General features: G+C 50.8%; 2 non-coding genes across 2 annotated transcripts in view; both read left to right on the top strand.

Annotated features, from left to right (window-relative positions):
* The first annotated feature begins 16,936 nt into the window (after nt 1-16,936).
* LOC122331934 lies at nt 16,937-17,087 on the top strand. The gene has a single exon (XR_006248311.1). It is a non-coding gene; the product is annotated as a 5.8S ribosomal RNA (ribosomal RNA).
* A 388-nt stretch (nt 17,088-17,475) lies between these two features.
* LOC122331984 overlaps nt 17,476-17,500 on the top strand; it is a 4,024-nt gene continuing 3,999 nt past the window's right edge. The window contains exon 1 of the ribosomal RNA XR_006248342.1: nt 17,476-17,500. This exon is cut by the window's right edge and continues 3,999 nt beyond it. This is a non-coding gene — a ribosomal RNA (28S ribosomal RNA).

The raw sequence follows: 17,500 nt of genomic DNA, 5'->3' as shown, positions 1-17,500 counted from the left end.
ACCCGCCGAGATCGGCTGAAATATGCGCCTGGATGTTTGGACTTAGGTTTTGAACGAAAAAATTTCTCCAGGGAGGCCGGGTCGAGGGGGAAAGCGCCCGAGAAGTCGCACTTAACCCGCTGAGATCGCCTGAAATATGCGCCTGGATGTTTGGACTTAGGTTTTGAACGAAAAAATTTCTCCAGGGAGGCCGGGTCGAGTGGAAAGCGCCCGAGAAGTCGCACTTAACCCGGCTGAGATCGGCTGAAATATGCGCCTGGATGATTTTCGCTTTCAAAATTGCACTAAGTCCAACTTCGGGAAAGGTCCGACTTCCATACCTCCGAGGCTCCGAGTCAGGCCGACCGAGAGGCCTCTTCCCGGCACGATTCAAATTTCACCGCGACCCCGGAGGTGGCCGCTTACCCAGGAGCAACTTTTACATCAACTTTAATTTTTTTTTTTTTTTTTTTTTTTTTTTTTTTTTTTTTTTCTAAAAACTCTGAAATTGTGCCCCCGCGCGCCGCTGCTTTAACGGGCGAGTCTGTGAGCGCAGGCCTTTGTAGAAAACATTCATCCAGGGCCTTTAATAAATAAAATCATACCCAAATCTGTGTTATTGTGACGGGTTAGTCTGTGAGCGCAGGCCTTATGGAAAACATTCATCGAGGGCCTTTATTAAATAAAATCATGCCCAATAAAGAGTTAATGGGTCGGGTTAGTCTGTGAGCGCAGGCCTTATAGAAAACATTTTTCCAGGGCCTTTATTAAATAAAATCACGCCCAATAAAGAGTTACTGTGTCGGGTTAGTCTGTGAGGGCAGGCCTTAAAGAAAACTGTCATCCAGGGCCTTTATTAAATAAAATCATGCCCATAAGAGTGTTATTGTAACGGGGTTAGTCTGTGAGCGCAGGCCTTAAAGAAAACATTTATCCAGGGCCTTTATTAAATAAAATCATGCCCAATAAAGCGCTACTGTGTCGGGTTAGTCTGTGAGCGCAGGCCTTATAGAAAACATTTTTTCCAGGGCCTTTATTAAATAAAAAATCATGCCCAATAAAGCGCACTGTGTCGGGTTAGTCTGTGAGCGCAGGCCTTATAGAAAACATTTTTCCAGGGCCTTTATTAAGTAAAATCATGCCCAACAAAGAGTTACTGTGTCGGGTTAGTCTGTGAGCGCAGGCCTTAAAGAAAACTGTCATCCAGGGCCTTTATTAAATAAAATCATGCCCATAAGAGTGTTATTGTAACGGGGTTAGTCAGTGAGCGCAGTGCTTATAGAAAACATTTTTCCAGGGCCTTTATTAAATAAAATCACGCCCAATAAAGCGCATTGTGTCGGGTTAGTCTGTGAGCGCAGGCCTTATAGAAAACATTTTTCCAGGGCCTTTATTAAATAAAATCACGCCCAATAAAGAGTTACTGTGTCGGGTTAGTCTGTGAGGGTAGGCCTTAAAGAAAACTGTCATCCAGGGCCTTAATTAAATAAAATCATGCCCATAAGAGTGTTATTGTAACGGGGGTTAGTCAGTGAGCGCAGGCCTTATAGAAAACATTCATCGAGGGCCTTTATTAAATAAAATCATGCCCAATAAAGAGTTACTGTGTCGGGGTCAGTCTGTGAGCGCAGGCCTTATAGAAAACATTTTTCCAGGGCCTTTATTAAATAAAATCACGCCCAATAAAGAGTTACTGTGTCGGGTTAGTCTGTGAGCGCAGGCCTTATAGAAAAACATTCATCGAGGGCCTTTATTAAATAAAATCACGCCCAATAAAGCGCACTGTGTCGGGTTAGTCTGTGAGCGCAGGCCTTATAGAAAACATTTTTCCAGGGCCTTTATTAAATAAAATCACGCCCAATAAAGAGTTACTGTGTCGGGTTAGTCTGTGAGGGTAGGCCTTAAAGAAAACTGTCATCCAGGGCCTTAATTAAATAAAATCATGCCCATAAGAGTGTTATTGTAACGGGGGTTAGTCAGTGAGCGCAGGCCTTATAGAAAACATTCATCGAGGGCCTTTATTAAATAAAATCATGCCCAATAAAGAGTTACTGTGTCGGGTCAGTCTGTGAGCGCAGGCCTTATAGAAAACATTTTTCCAGGGCCTTTATTAAATAAAATCACGCCCAATAAAGAGTTACTGTGTCGGGTTAGTCTGTGAGGGCAGGCCTTATACAAAACATTCATCGAGGGCCTTTATTAAATAAAATCATGCCCAATGAAGAGTTACTGTGTCGGGTTAGTCTGTGAGCGCAGGCCTTATAGAAAACATTCATCCAGGGCCTTTATTAAATACAATCATGCCCAATAAAGCGCAATGTGTCGGGTTAGTCTGTGAGCGCAGGCCTTAAAGAAAACTGTCATCCAGGGCCTTTATTAAATAAAATCATGCCCAATGAAGCGCTACTGTGTCGGGTTAGTCTGTGAGCGCAGGCCTTATAGAAACCATTTTTTCCAGGGCCTTTATTAAATAAAATCATGCCCAATAAAGCGCACTGTGTCGGGTTAGTCTGTGAGCGCAGGCCTTATAGAAAACATTTTTCCAGGGCCTTTATTAAGTAAAAAATCATGCCCAACAAAGAGTTACTGTGTCGGGTTAGTCTGTGAGCGCAGGCCTTATAGAAAACATTGTTCCAGGGCCTTTATTAAATAAAATCATGCCCAATGAAGCGCACTGTGTCGGGTTAGTCTGTGAGCGCAGGCCTTATAGAAAACATTTTTTCCAGGGCCTTTATTAAATAAAATCATGCCCACAAAGCGCATTGTGTCGGGTTAGTCTGTGAGCGCAGGCCTTATAGAAAACATTTTTCCAGGGCCTTTATTAAGAAAATCATGCCCAACAAAGAGTTACTGTGTCGGGTTAGTCTGTGAGCGCAGGCCTTATAGAAAACATTGTTCCAGGGCCTTTATTAAATAAAATCATGCCCAATGAAGCGCTACTGTGTCGGGTTAGTCTGTGAGCGCAGGCCTTATAGAAAACATTCAATCAGGGCCTTTATTAAATAAAACATGCCCAAATAAGTGCTATTGTGATGGGGTTAGTCTGTGACCCCAGGCCCTGTGTAAAACTGTCACCCAGGGCCTTTATAGAGTAAAATCATGCCCAATAAGGTTAGGTTAGGTTAGTTAGTTAGGTTAGGTTAGGTTAGGTTAGGGTTAGGTTAGGTTAGGTTAGGTTAGGTTAGGTTAGGTTAGGCTAGGTTAGGTTAGGTTAGGTTAGGTTAGGTTAGGTTAGGTTAGGTTAGGTTAGGTTAGGTTAGGTTAGGTTAGGTTAGGTTAGGTAGGTAGGTTAGGCTAGGTTAGGTTAGGTTAGGTTAGGTTAGGTTAGTCTGTGAGCGCGGCCTTATAGAAAACATTCATCCAGGGCCTTTATTAAATAAAATCATGCCCAAATAAGTGTTATTGTGATGGGGTTAGTCTGTGAGCGCAGGCCTTATAGAAAACATTCATCCAGGGTCTCTATTAAATAAAATCATGCCCAATAAGGTGTTACTGTGTAGGGTTAGTCTGTGAGCGCAGGCCCTTTGTAAAACATTCATCCAGGGCCTTTATTAAATAATATCATGCCCAAATAAGTGTTATTGTGATGGGGTTAGTCTGTGAGCGCAGGCCTTATAGAAAACATTCATCCAGGGCCTTTATTAAATAAAATCATGCCCAAATAAGTGTTATTGTGATAGGGTTAGTCTGTGAGCGCAGGCCTTATAGAAAACATTCATCCAGGGCCTTTATAGAATAAAATCATGCCCAAATAAGTGTTATTGTGATGGGGTTAGTCTGTGAGTGCAGGCCTTATAGAAAACATTCCTCCAGGGCCTTTATTAAATAAAAATCATGCCCAATAAGGCGCTACTGTGTCGGGTTAGTCTGTGAGCGCAGGCCTTTGTAGAAAACATTCATCCAGGGCCTTTTTAAATAAAATCATGCCCAAATAAGTGTTATTGTGATGGGGTTAGTCTGTGAGCGCAGGCCTTATAGAAAACATTCATCCAGGGCCTTTATAGAATAAAATCATGCCCACATAAGTGTTATTGTGATGGGGTTAGTCTGTGAGCGCAGGCCTTATAGAAAACATTCATCCAGGGCCTTTATAGAAAAAAATTATGCCCAATAAGGTGTTAGTGTGTAGGGTTAGTCTGTGAGCGCAGGCCCTTTGTAAAACATTCATCCAGGGCGAGAATGAAATAAAACGATGCCCATTAAAGTGTTACTGCGTTGGTTAGTAATGTGTGAGCCCAGGCCCTTTGGAAAATTGAAATCCAGACACGGGGTTCGTAAATGTGTGTCCCGAGAAGTCGCTTTTAACCCGCCTTGATCGGCTGTAACGAGCGCCTGGATGTCTGGACGAGGTTTTGAACGCTTAAAAATCCTCCAGGGTGGAGGGGGTCGAGTGGGAAAGCGCCCCGAGAAGTCGCGACTTAACCCGCCGAGATCGGCTGAAATATGCGCCTGGATGTTTGGACTTAGGTTTTGAAAGCAAAAAAATCCTCCAGGGTGGCGGGGTCGAGTGGGAAGCGCCCGAAGTCGCACTTAACCCGCCGAGATCGCCTGAAATATGCGCCTGGATGTCTGGACTTAGGTTTTGAACGCTTAAAAATACCTCCAGGGTGGAGGGGGTCGAGGGAAAGCGCCCGAGAAGTCGCAGACTTAACCCGCCGAGATCGCTGAAATATGCGCCTGGATGTCTGGACTTAGGTTTTGAAAGCAAAAAAATCCTCCAGGGTGGCGGGGTCGAGTGGGAAAGCGCCCGAAGTCGACTTAACCCGCCGAGATCGCCTGAAATATGCGCCTGGATGTTTGGACTTAGGTTTTGAAAGCAAAAAATCCTCCAGGGTGGCGGGGTCGAGTGGGAAAGCGCCCGAAGTCGCACTTAACCCGCCGAGATCGCCTGAAATATGCGCCTGGATGTCTGGACTTAGGTTTTGAACGCTTAAAAATACCTCCAGGGTGGAGGGGGTCGAGTGGGAAGCGCCCGAGAAGTCGCGACTTAACCCGCCGAGATCGGCTGAAATATGCGCCTGGATGTTTGGACTTAGGTTTTGAAAGCAAAAAAATCCTCCAGGGTGGCGGGGTCGAGTGGGAAAGCGTCCGGAAGTCGACTTAACCCGCCGAGATCGCCTGAAATATGCGCCTGGATGTTTGGACTTAGGTTTTGAAAGCAAAAAATTTCTCCAGGGTGGCGGGGTCGAGTGGGAAAGCGCCCGAAGTCGACTTAACCCGCCGAGATCGCCTGAAATATGCGCCTGGATGTTTGGACTTAGGTTTTGAAAGCAAAAAATTTCTCCAGGGTGGCGGGGTCGAGTGGAAAGCGCCCGAAGTCGCACTTAACCCGCCGAGATCGCCTGAAATATGCGCCTGGATGTTTGGACTTAGGTTTTGAACGAAAAAATTTCTCCAGGGAGACCGGGTCGAGTGGGAAAGCGCCCGAGAAGTCGCGACTTAACCCGCCGAGATCGCTGGATGAAGCGCCTGGATGTCTGGACTTAGGTTTTGAAAGCAAAAAAATTTCTCCAGGACGGCGGGGTCGAGTGGGAAAGCGTCCGAAGGCGACTTAACCCGGACTCGATCGGTCGGATGAAGCGCCTGGATGTTTGGACTTAGGTTTTGAACGCAAAAATTTCTCCAGGACGGCGGGGTCGAGTGGGAAAGCGCCCGAAGGCGACTTAACCCGGACTCGATCGGGTCGGATGAAGCGCCTGGATGTTTGGACTTAGGTTTTGAACGCAAAAATTTCTCCAGGACGGCGGGGTCGAGTGGGAAAGCGTCCGAAAGGCGACTTAACCCGGACTCGATCGGTCGGATGAAGCGCCTGGATGTTTGGACTTAGGTTTTGAACGCAAAAATTTCTCCAGGACGGCGGGGGTCGAGTGGGAAAGCGCCGAAAGGCGCGACTTAACCCGGACTCGATCGGGTCGGATGAAGCGCCTGGATGTTTGGACTTAGGTTTTGAACGCAAAAATTTCTCCAGGACGGCGGGGTCGAGTGGGAAAGCGTCCCGAAGGCGCACTTAACCCGGACTCGATCGGTCGGATGAAGCGCCTGGATGTTTGGACTTAGGTTTTGAACGAAAAAATTTCTCCAGGACGGCGGGGGTCGAGTGGAAAGCGCCCGAGAAGTCGCACTTAACCCGCCGAGATCGCTGAAATATGCGCCTGGATGTTTGGACTTAGGTTTTGAACGAAAAAATTCCTCCAGGGAGGCCGGGTCGAGTGGGAAAGCGCCCGAGAAGTCGCACTTAACCCGCCGAGATCGGCTGAAATATGCGCCTGGATGTTTGGACTTAGGTTTTGAACGAAAAAATTTCTCCAGGGAGGCCGGGTCGAGTGGGAAGCGCCCCGAGAAGTCGCACTTAACCCGCTGAGATCGGCTGAAATATGCGCCTGGATGTTTGGACTTAGGTTTTGAACGAAAAAATTTCTCCAGGGAGGCCGGGTCGAGTGGAAAAGCGTCCGAGAAGTCGCACTTAACCCGGCTGAGATCGGCTGAAATATGCGCCTGGATGATTTTCGCTTCAAAATTGCACTAAGTCCAACTTCGGGAAAGGTCCGACTTCCATACCTCCGAGGCTCCGAGTCAGGCCGACCGAGAGGCCTCTTCCCGGGCACGATTCAAATTTCACCGCGACCCCGGAGGTGGCCGCTTACCCAGGAGCAACTTTTTACATCAACTTTAATTTTTTTTTTTTTTTTTTTTTTTTTTTTTCTAAAAACTCTGAAATTCGTGCCCTGCGCGCGCGCTGCTTTAACGGGCGAGTCTGTGAGCGCAGGCCTTTGTAGAAAACATTCATCCAGGGCCTTTAATAAATAAAATCATACCCAAATCTGTGTTATTGTGACGGGTTAGTCTGTGAGCGCAGGCCTTATGGAAAACATTCATCGAGGGCCTTTATTAAATAAAATCATGCCCACAAAGAGTTAATGGGTCGGGTTAGTCTGTGAGCGCAGGCCTTATAGAAAACATTTTTCCAGGGCCTTTATTAAATAAAATCACGCCCAATAAAGAGTTACTGTGTCGGGTTAGTCTGTGAGGGCAGGCCTTAAAGAAAACTGTCATCCAGGGCCTTTATTAAATAAAATCATGCCCATAAGAGTGTTATTGTAACGGGGTTAGTCTGTGAGCGCAGGCCTTAAAGAAAACATTTATCCAGGGCCTTTATTAAATAAAATCATGCCCAATAAAGCGCACTGTGTCGGGTTAGTCTGTGAGCGCAGGCCTTATAGAAAACATTTTTCCAGGGCCTTTATTAAATAAAATCATGCCCAATAAAGCGCAACTGTGTCGGGTTAGTCTGTGAGCGCAGGCCTTATAGAAAACATTTTTCCAGGGCCTTTATTAAGTAAAATCATGCCCAACAAAGAGTTACTGTGTCGGGTTAGTCTGTGAGCGCAGGCCTTAAAGAAAACTGTCATCCAGGGCCTTTATTAAATAAAATCATGCCCATAAGAGTGTTATTGTAACGGGGTTAGTCAGTGAGCGCAGTGCTTATAGAAAACATTTTTCCAGGGCCTTTATTAAATAAAATCACGCCCAATAAAGCGCACTGTGTCGGGTTAGTCTGTGAGCGCAGGCCTTATAGAAAACATTTTTCCAGGGCCTTTATTAAATAAAATCACGCCCAATAAAGAGTTACTGTGTCGGGTTAGTCTGTGAGGGTAGGCCTTAAAGAAAACTGTCATCCAGGGCCTTAATTAAATAAAATCATGCCCATAAGAGTGTTATTGTAACGGGGGTTAGTCAGTGAGCGCAGGCCTTATAGAAAACATTCATCGAGGGCCTTTATTAAATAAAATCATGCCCAATAAAGAGTTACTGTGTCGGGTCAGTCTGTGAGCGCAGGCCTTATAGAAAACATTTTTCCAGGGCCTTTATTAAATAAAATCACGCCCAATAAAGAGTTACTGTGTCGGGTTAGTCTGTGAGCGCAGGCCTTATAGAAAACATTCATCGAGGGCCTTTATTAAATAAAATCACGCCCAATAAAGCGCATTGTGTCGGGTTAGTCTGTGAGCGCAGGCCTTATAGAAAACATTTTTCCAGGGCCTTTATTAAATAAAATCACGCCCAATAAAGAGTTACTGTGTCGGGTTAGTCTGTGAGGGTAGGCCTTAAAGAAAACTGTCATCCAGGGCCTTAATTAAATAAAATCATGCCCATAAGAGTGTTATTGTAACGGGGGTTAGTCAGTGAGCGCAGGCCTTATAGAAAACATTCATCGAGGGCCTTTATTAAATAAAATCATGCCCAATAAAGAGTTACTGTGTCGGGTCAGTCTGTGAGCGCAGGCCTTATAGAAAACATTTTTCCAGGGCCTTTATTAAATAAAATCACGCCCAATAAAGAGTTACTGTGTCGGGTTAGTCTGTGAGGGCAGGCCTTATACAAAACATTCATCGAGGGCCTTTATTAAATAAAATCATGCCCAATGAAGAGTTACTGTGTCGGGTTAGTCTGTGAGCGCAGGCCTTATAGAAAACATTCATCCAGGGCCTTTATTAAATACAATCATGCCCAATAAAGCGTTAATGTGTCGGGTTAGTCTGTGAGCGCAGGCCTTAAAGAAAACTGTCATCCAGGGCCTTTATTAAATAAAATCATGCCCAATGAAGCGTTACTGTGTCGGGTTAGTCTGTGAGCGCAGGCCTTATAGAAACCATTTTTTCCAGGGCCTTTATTAAATAAAATCATGCCCACAAAGCGCACTGTGTCGGGTTAGTCTGTGAGCGCAGGCCTTATAGAAAACATTTTTCCAGGGCCTTTATTAAGTAAAAATCATGCCCAACAAAGAGTTACTGTGTCGGGTTAGTCTGTGAGCGCAGGCCTTATAGAAAACATTGTTCCAGGGCCTTTATTAAATAAAATCATGCCCAATGAAGCGCACTGTGTCGGGTTAGTCTGTGAGCGCAGGCCTTATAGAAAACATTTTTTCCAGGGCCTTTATTAAATAAAATCATGCCCAATAAAGCGCACTGTGTCGGGTTAGTCTGTGAGCGCAGGCCTTATAGAAAACATTTTTCCAGGGCCTTTATTAAGTAAAATCATGCCCAACAAAGAGTTACTGTGTCGGGTTAGTCTGTGAGCGCAGGCCTTATAGAAAACATTGTTCCAGGGCCTTTATTAAATAAAATCATGCCCAATGAAGCGTTACTGTGTCGGGTTAGTCTGTGAGCGCAGGCCTTATAGAAAACATTCAATCAGGGCCTTTATTAAATAAAAACATGCCCAAATAAGTGCTATTGTGATGGGGTTAGTCTGTGACCCCAGGCCCTGTGTAAAACTGTCACCCAGGCCTTTATAGAGTAAAATCATGCCCAATAAGGTTAGGTTAGGTTAGGTTAGGTTAGGTTAGGTTAGGTTAGGCTAGGCTAGGTTAGGTTAGGTTAGGTTAGGGTTAGGTTAGGTTAGGCTAGGTTAGGTTAGGTTAGGTTAGGTTAGGTTAGGTTAGGTTAGGTTAGGTTAGGTTAGGTTAGGTTAGGTTAGGTTAGGTTAGGTTAGGTTAGGTTAGGTTAGGTTAGGTTAGGTTAGGTTAGGTTAGGTTAGTCTGTGAGCGCGGCCTTATAGAAAACATTCATCCAGGGCCTTTATTAAATAAAATCATGCCCAAATAAGTGTTATTGTGATGGGGTTAGTCTGTGAGCGCAGGCCTTATAGAAAACATTCATCCAGGGTCTCTATTAAATAAAATCATGCCCAATAAGGTGTTACTGTGTAGGGTTAGTCTGTGAGCGCAGGCCCTTTGTAAAACATTCATCCAGGGCCTTTATTAAATAATATCATGCCCAAATAAGTGTTATTGTGATGGGGTTAGTCTGTGAGCGCAGGCCTTATAGAAAACATTCATCCAGGGCCTTTATTAAATAAAATCATGCCCAAATAAGTGTTATTGTGATAGGGTTAGTCTGTGAGCGCAGGCCTTATAGAAAACATTCATCCAGGGCCTTTATAGAATAAAATCATGCCCAAATAAGTGTTATTGTGATGGGGTTAGTCTGTGAGTGCAGGCCTTATAGAAAACATTCCTCCAGGGCCTTTATTAAATAAAATCATGCCCAATAAGGCGCTACTGTGTCGGGTTAGTCTGTGAGCGCAGGCCTTTGTAGAAAACATTCATCCAGGGCCTTTTTAAATAAAATCATGCCCAAATAAGTGTTATTGTGATGGGGTTAGTCTGTGAGCGCAGGCCTTATAGAAAACATTCATCCAGGGCCTTTATAGAATAAAATCATGCCCACATAAGTGTTATTGTGATGGGGTTAGTCTGTGAGCGCAGGCCTTATATAGAAAACATTCATCCAGGGCCTTTATAGAAAAAAAATTATGCCCAATAAGGTGTTAGTGTGTAGGGTTAGTCTGTGAGCGCAGGCCCTTTGTAAAACATTCATCCAGGGCGAGAATGAAATAAAACGATGCCCATTAAAGTGTTACTGCGTTGGGGTTAATGTGTGAGCCCAGGCCCTTTGGAAAATTGAAATCCAGACACGGGGTTCGTGAATGTGTGTCCGAGAAGTCGCCTTAACCCGCCTTGATCGGCTGTAACGAGCGCCTGGATGTCTGGACGAGGGTTTTGAACGCTTAAAAATCCTCCAGGGTGGAGGGGGTCGAGTGGGAAAGCGTCCGAGAAGTCGCACTTAACCCGGCCGAGATCGGCTGAAATATGCGCCTGGATGTTTGGACTTAGGTTTTGAAAGCAAAAAAAAATCCTCCAGGGTGGCGGGGTCGAGGGAAAGCGCCCGAAAGTCGCACTTAACCCGCCGAGATCGCCTGAAATATGCGCCTGGATGTCTGGACTTAGGTTTTGAACGCTTAAAAAATACCTCCAGGGTGGAGGGGGTCGAGTGGGAAAGCGCCCGAGAAGTCGACTTAACCCGCCGAGATCGGGCTGAAATATGCGCCTGGATGTCTGGACTTAGGTTTTGAAAGCAAAAAAATCCTCCAGGGTGGCGGGGTCGAGTGGGAAAGCGCCCGAAGTCGCACTTAACCCGCCGAGATCGCCTGAAATATGCGCCTGATGTTTGGACTTAGGTTTTGAAAGCAAAAAAATCCTCCAGGGTGGCGGGGTCGAGTGGGAAAGCGCCCGAAGTCGCACTTAACCCGCCGAGATCGCCTGAAATATGCGCCTGGATGTCTGGACTTAGGTTTTGAACGCTTAAAAATACCTCCAGGGTGGAGGGGGTCGAGTGGGAAAGCGCCCGAGAAGTCGCGACTTAACCCGCCGAGATCGGCTGAAATATGCGCCTGGATGTTTGGACTTAGGTTTTGAAAGCAAAAAAATCTCCTCCAGGGTGGCGGGGTCGAGTGGGAAAGCGCCCGAAGTCGCACTTAACCCGCCGAGATCGCCTGAAATATGCGCCTGGATGTTTGGACTTAGGTTTTGAAAGCAAAAAATTTCTCCAGGGTGGCGGGGTCGAGTGGGAAAGCGCCCGAAGTCGACTTAACCCGCCCGAGATCGCCTGAAATATGCGCCTGGATGTTTGGACTTAGGTTTTGAAAGCAAAAAATTTCTCCAGGGTGGCGGGGTCGAGTGGGAAAGCGTCCGAAGTCGCACTTAACCCGCCGAGATCGCCTGAAATATGCGCCTGGATGTTTGGACTTAGGTTTTGAACGAAAAAAATTTCTCCAGGGAGACCGGGGTCGAGTGGGAAAGCGTCCGAGAAGTCGCACTTAACCCGGCCGAGATCGCTGGATGAAGCGCCTGGATGTCTGGACTTAGGTTTTGAAAGCAAAAAAATTTCTCCAGGACGGCGGGGGTCGAGTGGGAAAGCGCCCGAAGGCGACTTAACCCGACTCGATCGGTCGGATGAAGCGCCTGGATGTTTGGACTTAGGTTTTGAACGCAAAAATTTCTCCAGGACGGCGGGGTCGAGTGGGAAAGCGTCCGAAGGCGACTTAACCCGGACTCGATCGGTCGGATGAAGCGCCTGGATGTTTGGACTTAGGTTTTGAACGCAAAAATTTCTCCAGGACGGCGGGGTCGAGTGGGAAAGCGCCCGAAGGCGCACTTAACCCGGACTCGATCGGTCGGATGAAGCGCCTGGATGTTTGGACTTAGGTTTTGAACGAAAAAATTTCTCCAGGACGGCGGGGTCGAGTGGGAAAGCGCCCGAAGGCGACTTAACCCGGACTCGATCGGTCGGATGAAGCGCCTGGATGTTTGGACTTAGGTTTTGAACGAAAAAATTTCTCCAGGACGGCGGGGGTCGAGTGGGAAAGCGCCCGAAGGCGACTTAACCCGGACTCGATCGGTCGGATGAAGCGCCTGGATGTTTGGACTTAGGTTTTGAACGAAAAAATTTCTCCAGGACGGCGGGGTCGAGGGGGGAAAGCGTCCGAAGGCGACTTAACCCGGACTCGATCGGTCGGATGAAGCGCCTGGATGTTTGGACTTAGGTTTTGAACGAAAAAATTTCTCCAGGACGGCGGGGTCGAGTGGGAAAGCGTCCGAAGGCGACTTAACCCGGACTCGATCGGGTCGGATGAAGCGCCTGGATGTTTGGACTTAGGTTTTGAACGAAAAAAAATTTCCTCCAGGACGGCGGGGGTCGAGTGGGAAAGCGTCCGAAGGCGCACTTAACCCGGACTCGATCGGTCGGATGAAGCGCCTGGATGATTTTCGTTTCAAAATTGCACTAAGTCCAACTTCGGGAAAGGTCCGACTTCCATACCTCTCCGAGGCTCCGAGTCAGGCCGACCGAGAGGCCTCCCCCGCATGATTCAAATTTTCCCGCGACCCTGGAGGTGGCCGCTACACAGGAGCAACTTTTACATGGGTACACGATTTCGGTGAACGCGTGTTTTTGTGGACTTAGTCTCTGAGCGAAAAAAAGTCGAAAAAACGACTAAGTCCATATCGACTTAGGTTTTGAACGCAATCTTTCTGAAGCTCCGGGGCGAGGGAGCTATCGAACGCTTCACCTGAAACACGGACACAGACGCCGAGAGAGGACGCTCGACGGCGAGAGCGCCCTCGCCCGGAACGTGATCGATTGAGCGCGAAAGCGCGCCTCTAGCCTAGATTCCCACCCGCCAGCCCCGCTGGCCGCTATGGGTCGGGAGTGCCTGGCAGGCACGGCGTGCAATGGGTTTACGTTTGGGCTTTGACAGCACGCCGCGCCCGGGCAATTTGGACGTTCGTTACGAGCAGGCCCCCCTCAGCCCGAGGGAAGGCGCCGAACCCTTCGGAGGGAGGCCTAGACGGCCGGTCAGAGCGCAGAGGTCCGTCACCGGCGGGCGTGGAGGGGCAGAACGCGACGCGTCCCGGCGACGCCGCGGCGGGTACCCCCCCGTCCCCGTGAAACACACTTTTCCGAGCGTCGGCCGCGATCCCAGCGGCCACCCACCCCGAAAAACGGCGACCCCGCCGGGGGAAGGTTCGAGCCGCGCGTCGCCCCTATGAGCGGCCGGTCTTAGCCGAGGGTCCAAGCGGGGTCTGCCCAGGCCCCCTCCTCAGGCGGACTGAGACCCGTGTGTAGGCAAAAACGCGCTTCGCGTCGGTTGGTCCCTACGACCCACAGGGGGTTACCTGGTTGATCCTGCCAGTAACATATGCTTGTCTCAAAGATTAAGCCATGCAGGTCTAAGTGCACACGGCCGGTACAGTGAAACTGCGAATGGCTCATTAAATCAGTTATGGTCCCTTTGATCGCTCCACCCGGTACTTGGATAACTGTGGCAATTCCAGAGCTAATACATGCAAACGAGCGCCGACCGGGCCGACCGCCTCTCCTCGCGGGGGGCGGAGGCTAGGGACGCGTGCATTTATCAGATCCAAAACCCATCCGGGCCCCCCGGGGGGATCCGTCCCCCCGGACCCGGTACCTTTGGTGACTCTAGATAACCTCGGGCCGATCGCTCGCCCTTCCGCGGCGGCGACGATTCATTCGAGTGTCTGCCCTATCAACTTTCGATGGTACATCAGGCGCCTACCATGGTGACCACGGGTGACGGGGAATCAGGGTTCGATTCCGGAGAGGGAGCCTGAGAAACGGCTACCACATCCAAGGAAGGCAGCAGGCGCGCAAATTACCCATTTCCGACTCGGAGAGGTAGTGACGGTGGTCAATACAGGTCTCTTTCGAGGCCCTGTAATTGGAATGAGCGTATCTTAAACACATGGGCGAGGACCCATTGGAGGGCAAGTCTGGTGCCAGCAGCCGCGGTAATTCCAGCTCCAATAGCGTATATTAAAGTTGCTGCAGTTAAAAAGCTCGTAGTTGGATCTCGGGATCTGGCTGGCGGTCCGCCGAGAGGCGAGCCACCGCCCGTCCCAGGTCCCTGCCTCGAGGCGCCCCCCGGATGCCCTTGGCTGGGTGTCCGGTCCGAGGGGCCCAAAGCGCTTACTTTGAAAAATTAGAGTGTTCAAAGCAGGCGAGAGCCGCCGCTGAATACCGCAGCTAGGAATAATGGAATAGGACTCGGTTCTATTTTGTGGGTTTCTGGAACCCGGAGCCATGATTAAGAGGACGGCCGGGGTATTTCGATTGGCGCCGCTTAGAGGTGAAATTCTTGGACCGGCGCAAGACGGACGAAAGCGAAAGCATTTGCCAAGAATGTTTTCATTAATCAAGAACGAAAGTCGGAGGTTCAAGACGATCAGATACCGCCGTAGTTCCGACCAGAACGATGCCGACCCGCGATCCGCGCGCGTTATTCCCATGACCCGCTGGCAGCGCATGGGAAACCACGAGTCTTTGGGTTCCGGGGAGTATGGTTGCAAAGCTGAAACTTAAAGGAATTGACGGAAGGGCACCACCAGGAGTGGAGCCTGCGGCTTAATTTGACTCAACACGGAAACCTCACCCGCCCGGACACGGAAAGGATTGACAGATTGATAGCTCTTTCTCGATTCTGTGGGTGGTGGTGCATGGCCGTTTTAGTTGGTGGAGCGATTTGTCTGGTTCATTCCGATAACGAACGAGACTCGCTTACAAATAGTGGCGCGCCACTTGGGTCGGCGCCAAAAACTTCTTAGAGGGACAAGTGGCGCTCAGCCACGCGAGATGGAGCAATAACAGGTCTGTGATGCCCTTAGATGTCCGGGCTGCACGCGCGCATTAATGGGGCGGATCAGCGCAGGTCTACCCTGCGCCGAGAGGCGCGGGTAACCCGCTGAACCCCGCCGTGATCGGGACTGGGGATTGAAACTATTTCCCATCAACGAGGAATTCCCAGTAAGCGCGGTCATAAGCTCGCGCTGATTAAGTCCCTGCCCTTTGTACACACCGCCCGCGCTACTACCGATTGGATGGTTTAGTGAGGTTCTCGGACCGCCTCGCCGGGCCCCCTCATGGGGCTCATGGAGCGCCGGGAAGACGATCAAACTTGACTATCTAGAGGAAGTAAAAGTCGTAATAAGGTTTCCGTGAGGTGAACCCGCGGAAGGATCATTATCGCCCGCCCGATCCAAAGCGAACCGCTTCGGGCGGGGAGGCCTAGCCCACCTCCCCGCCTCAAGCCCGGTGCGCGCAGAGGCCGGGCGGCCCGGCGCGCCTCCTCCGGAGCACCGAAGCGAAAGCGCAGAGCGCGATAAGAAAAAAAAAAAAAAGGAACTTGACTGTCGCCAGACTGGCGCCCCCGCTTCCAGCGGCGGGGCTGAGCCGGGCCCTGGCGGGTACCCGCACGGCCTCCGGGACCGTGGTTCAAAGTCTCTCCCGCGGCGAGGGGCGCCCGTCCGGGTAAAAACCTCTATCCTATTTTACTCTATGATCCAGCGGCCGTGGCCCGAGAGGTCTGCCGCCAAAAACCCAAGACGGCAAAAAGAACCGCACAAAAACCTAAGACGGCGGAGAGAGAGAGATCCGCGAGAAGGGAACGCCGTTCTGGGAGGCTTGACGCACCTCCCGCGGAGGCTTGAGCAACCTACCGCGAGCGCCATGACTGTCGCTGCACTCGGGCGGGCCCCCTGCTTTCCAGCGGCGGGGGCCGAGCCGGGCCCTGGCGGGTACCCGCACGGCCTCCGGGACCGTGGTTCAAAGTCTCTCCCGCGAAGGAGGGGCGCCCGTCCGGGGTAAAAAAAACCTCTATCCTATTTTACTCTATGATCCAGCGGCCGTGGCCCGAGAGGTCTGCCGCCAAAACCCAAAACGGCAAAAGAACCGCACAAAACCTAAGGCGGAGAGAGAGAGAGAGATCCGAGAGAACTTGACTGTCGCTGCACTCGGCGGGCCCCCCTGCTTTCCAGCGGCGGGGGGCTGAGCCGGGGCCCTGGCGGGTACCCGCACGGCCTCCGGGACCGTGGGTTCAAAGTCTCCTCCCGCGAAGGAGGAGCGCCTGTCCGGGTAAAAACCTCTATCCTATTTTACTCTATGATCCAGCGGCCGTGGCCCGAGAGGTCTGCCGCGAAAAACCCAAAACGGCAAAAAGAACCGCACAAAAACCTAAGGCGGAGAGAGAGAGAGAGAGAGATCCGAGAGAACTTGACTGTCGCTGCACTCGGCGGGCCCCCCTGCTTTCCAGCGGCGGGGGGCCGAGCCGGGGCCCTGGCGGGTACCCGCACGGCCTCCGGGACCGTGGGTTCAAAGTCTCCTCCCGCGAAGGAGGGGCGCCCGTCCGGGGTAAAAAAACCTCTATCCTATTTTACTCTATGTTCCAGCGGCCGTGGCCCGAGAGGTCTGCCGCCAAACATCCAAGACGGCAAAAGAACCGCACAAAACCTAAGACGGCGGAGAGAGAGGGATCCGCGAGAAGGGAACGCTGCTCCTGGGAGGCTTGACGCACCTCCCGCGGAGGCTTGAGCAACCTACCGCGAGCGCCCCACCCCCTTGGCACGGGGTGGGGGCCGAGGCCGCGAGCCTCTGAAAGACTTTGCTTTGCCAACCCCCGGCGGGTACCCAGCAGGCCTTCGGGACCGTGGGTTCAAGTCCCCTCGCGCGGGGCGCCGTCCGGGAACGACCCCTTTGTATTTTTGAACCCACACAAGCCTGTGCAGTTCGGCTCGCCCGGGCGCTAAACTCAAACGCAGTACGACTTTAGCGGTGGATCACCGCTCGTAAGGCGTCGATGAAGAACGCAGCCAGCTGCGAGAACTAATGTGAATTGCAGGACACATCGATCATCGACACTTCGAACGCACTTTGCGGCCCGGTCCGTCCCGGGCCACGCCTGTCTGAGGGTCGCTTCCCATCGATCGACCTCCGGTCCCGCGGCTGGAGCGCCGCAGGGGGCTTCCCGCCCCTCCGCCCTCCCAAGTGCAGACCGCCACGGGCACGCCTCCTCGGCGGAGTCGAGCGCCCCCGCTTCCTCCCACGAGGGGGGGAGGTCGGCGTCCCCCCAGGCGTCTGGGACCGAGCGGCGTCCTCCTCTCGGCGGCTTCCGTGGGTGTTCGCCACCTCCGCCGCCCCGACGTGGACCCCCGGCCCTCCGCCGCCGGACGCCCGCGCGCGTAACGGAGGTTCGCGCCCGCCTCTCGCCTCGGGCGCCCTGCCCGGCGCGCGAACGAGACCTGTTCAGGCCAGCCCGCAGCAGCAGCAGCGCGCGCGCCGCCTCCTAACCCATATCCGACAACGACCTCAGATCAGACGAGACGACC

This window comes from Puntigrus tetrazona, unplaced genomic scaffold, assembly GCF_018831695.1.
Source record: "Puntigrus tetrazona isolate hp1 unplaced genomic scaffold, ASM1883169v1 S000000003, whole genome shotgun sequence".
Classification (NCBI taxonomy): Eukaryota; Metazoa; Chordata; class Actinopteri; order Cypriniformes; family Cyprinidae; genus Puntigrus; species Puntigrus tetrazona.
This window is presented reverse-complemented; position numbering and strand designations above follow the sequence as displayed.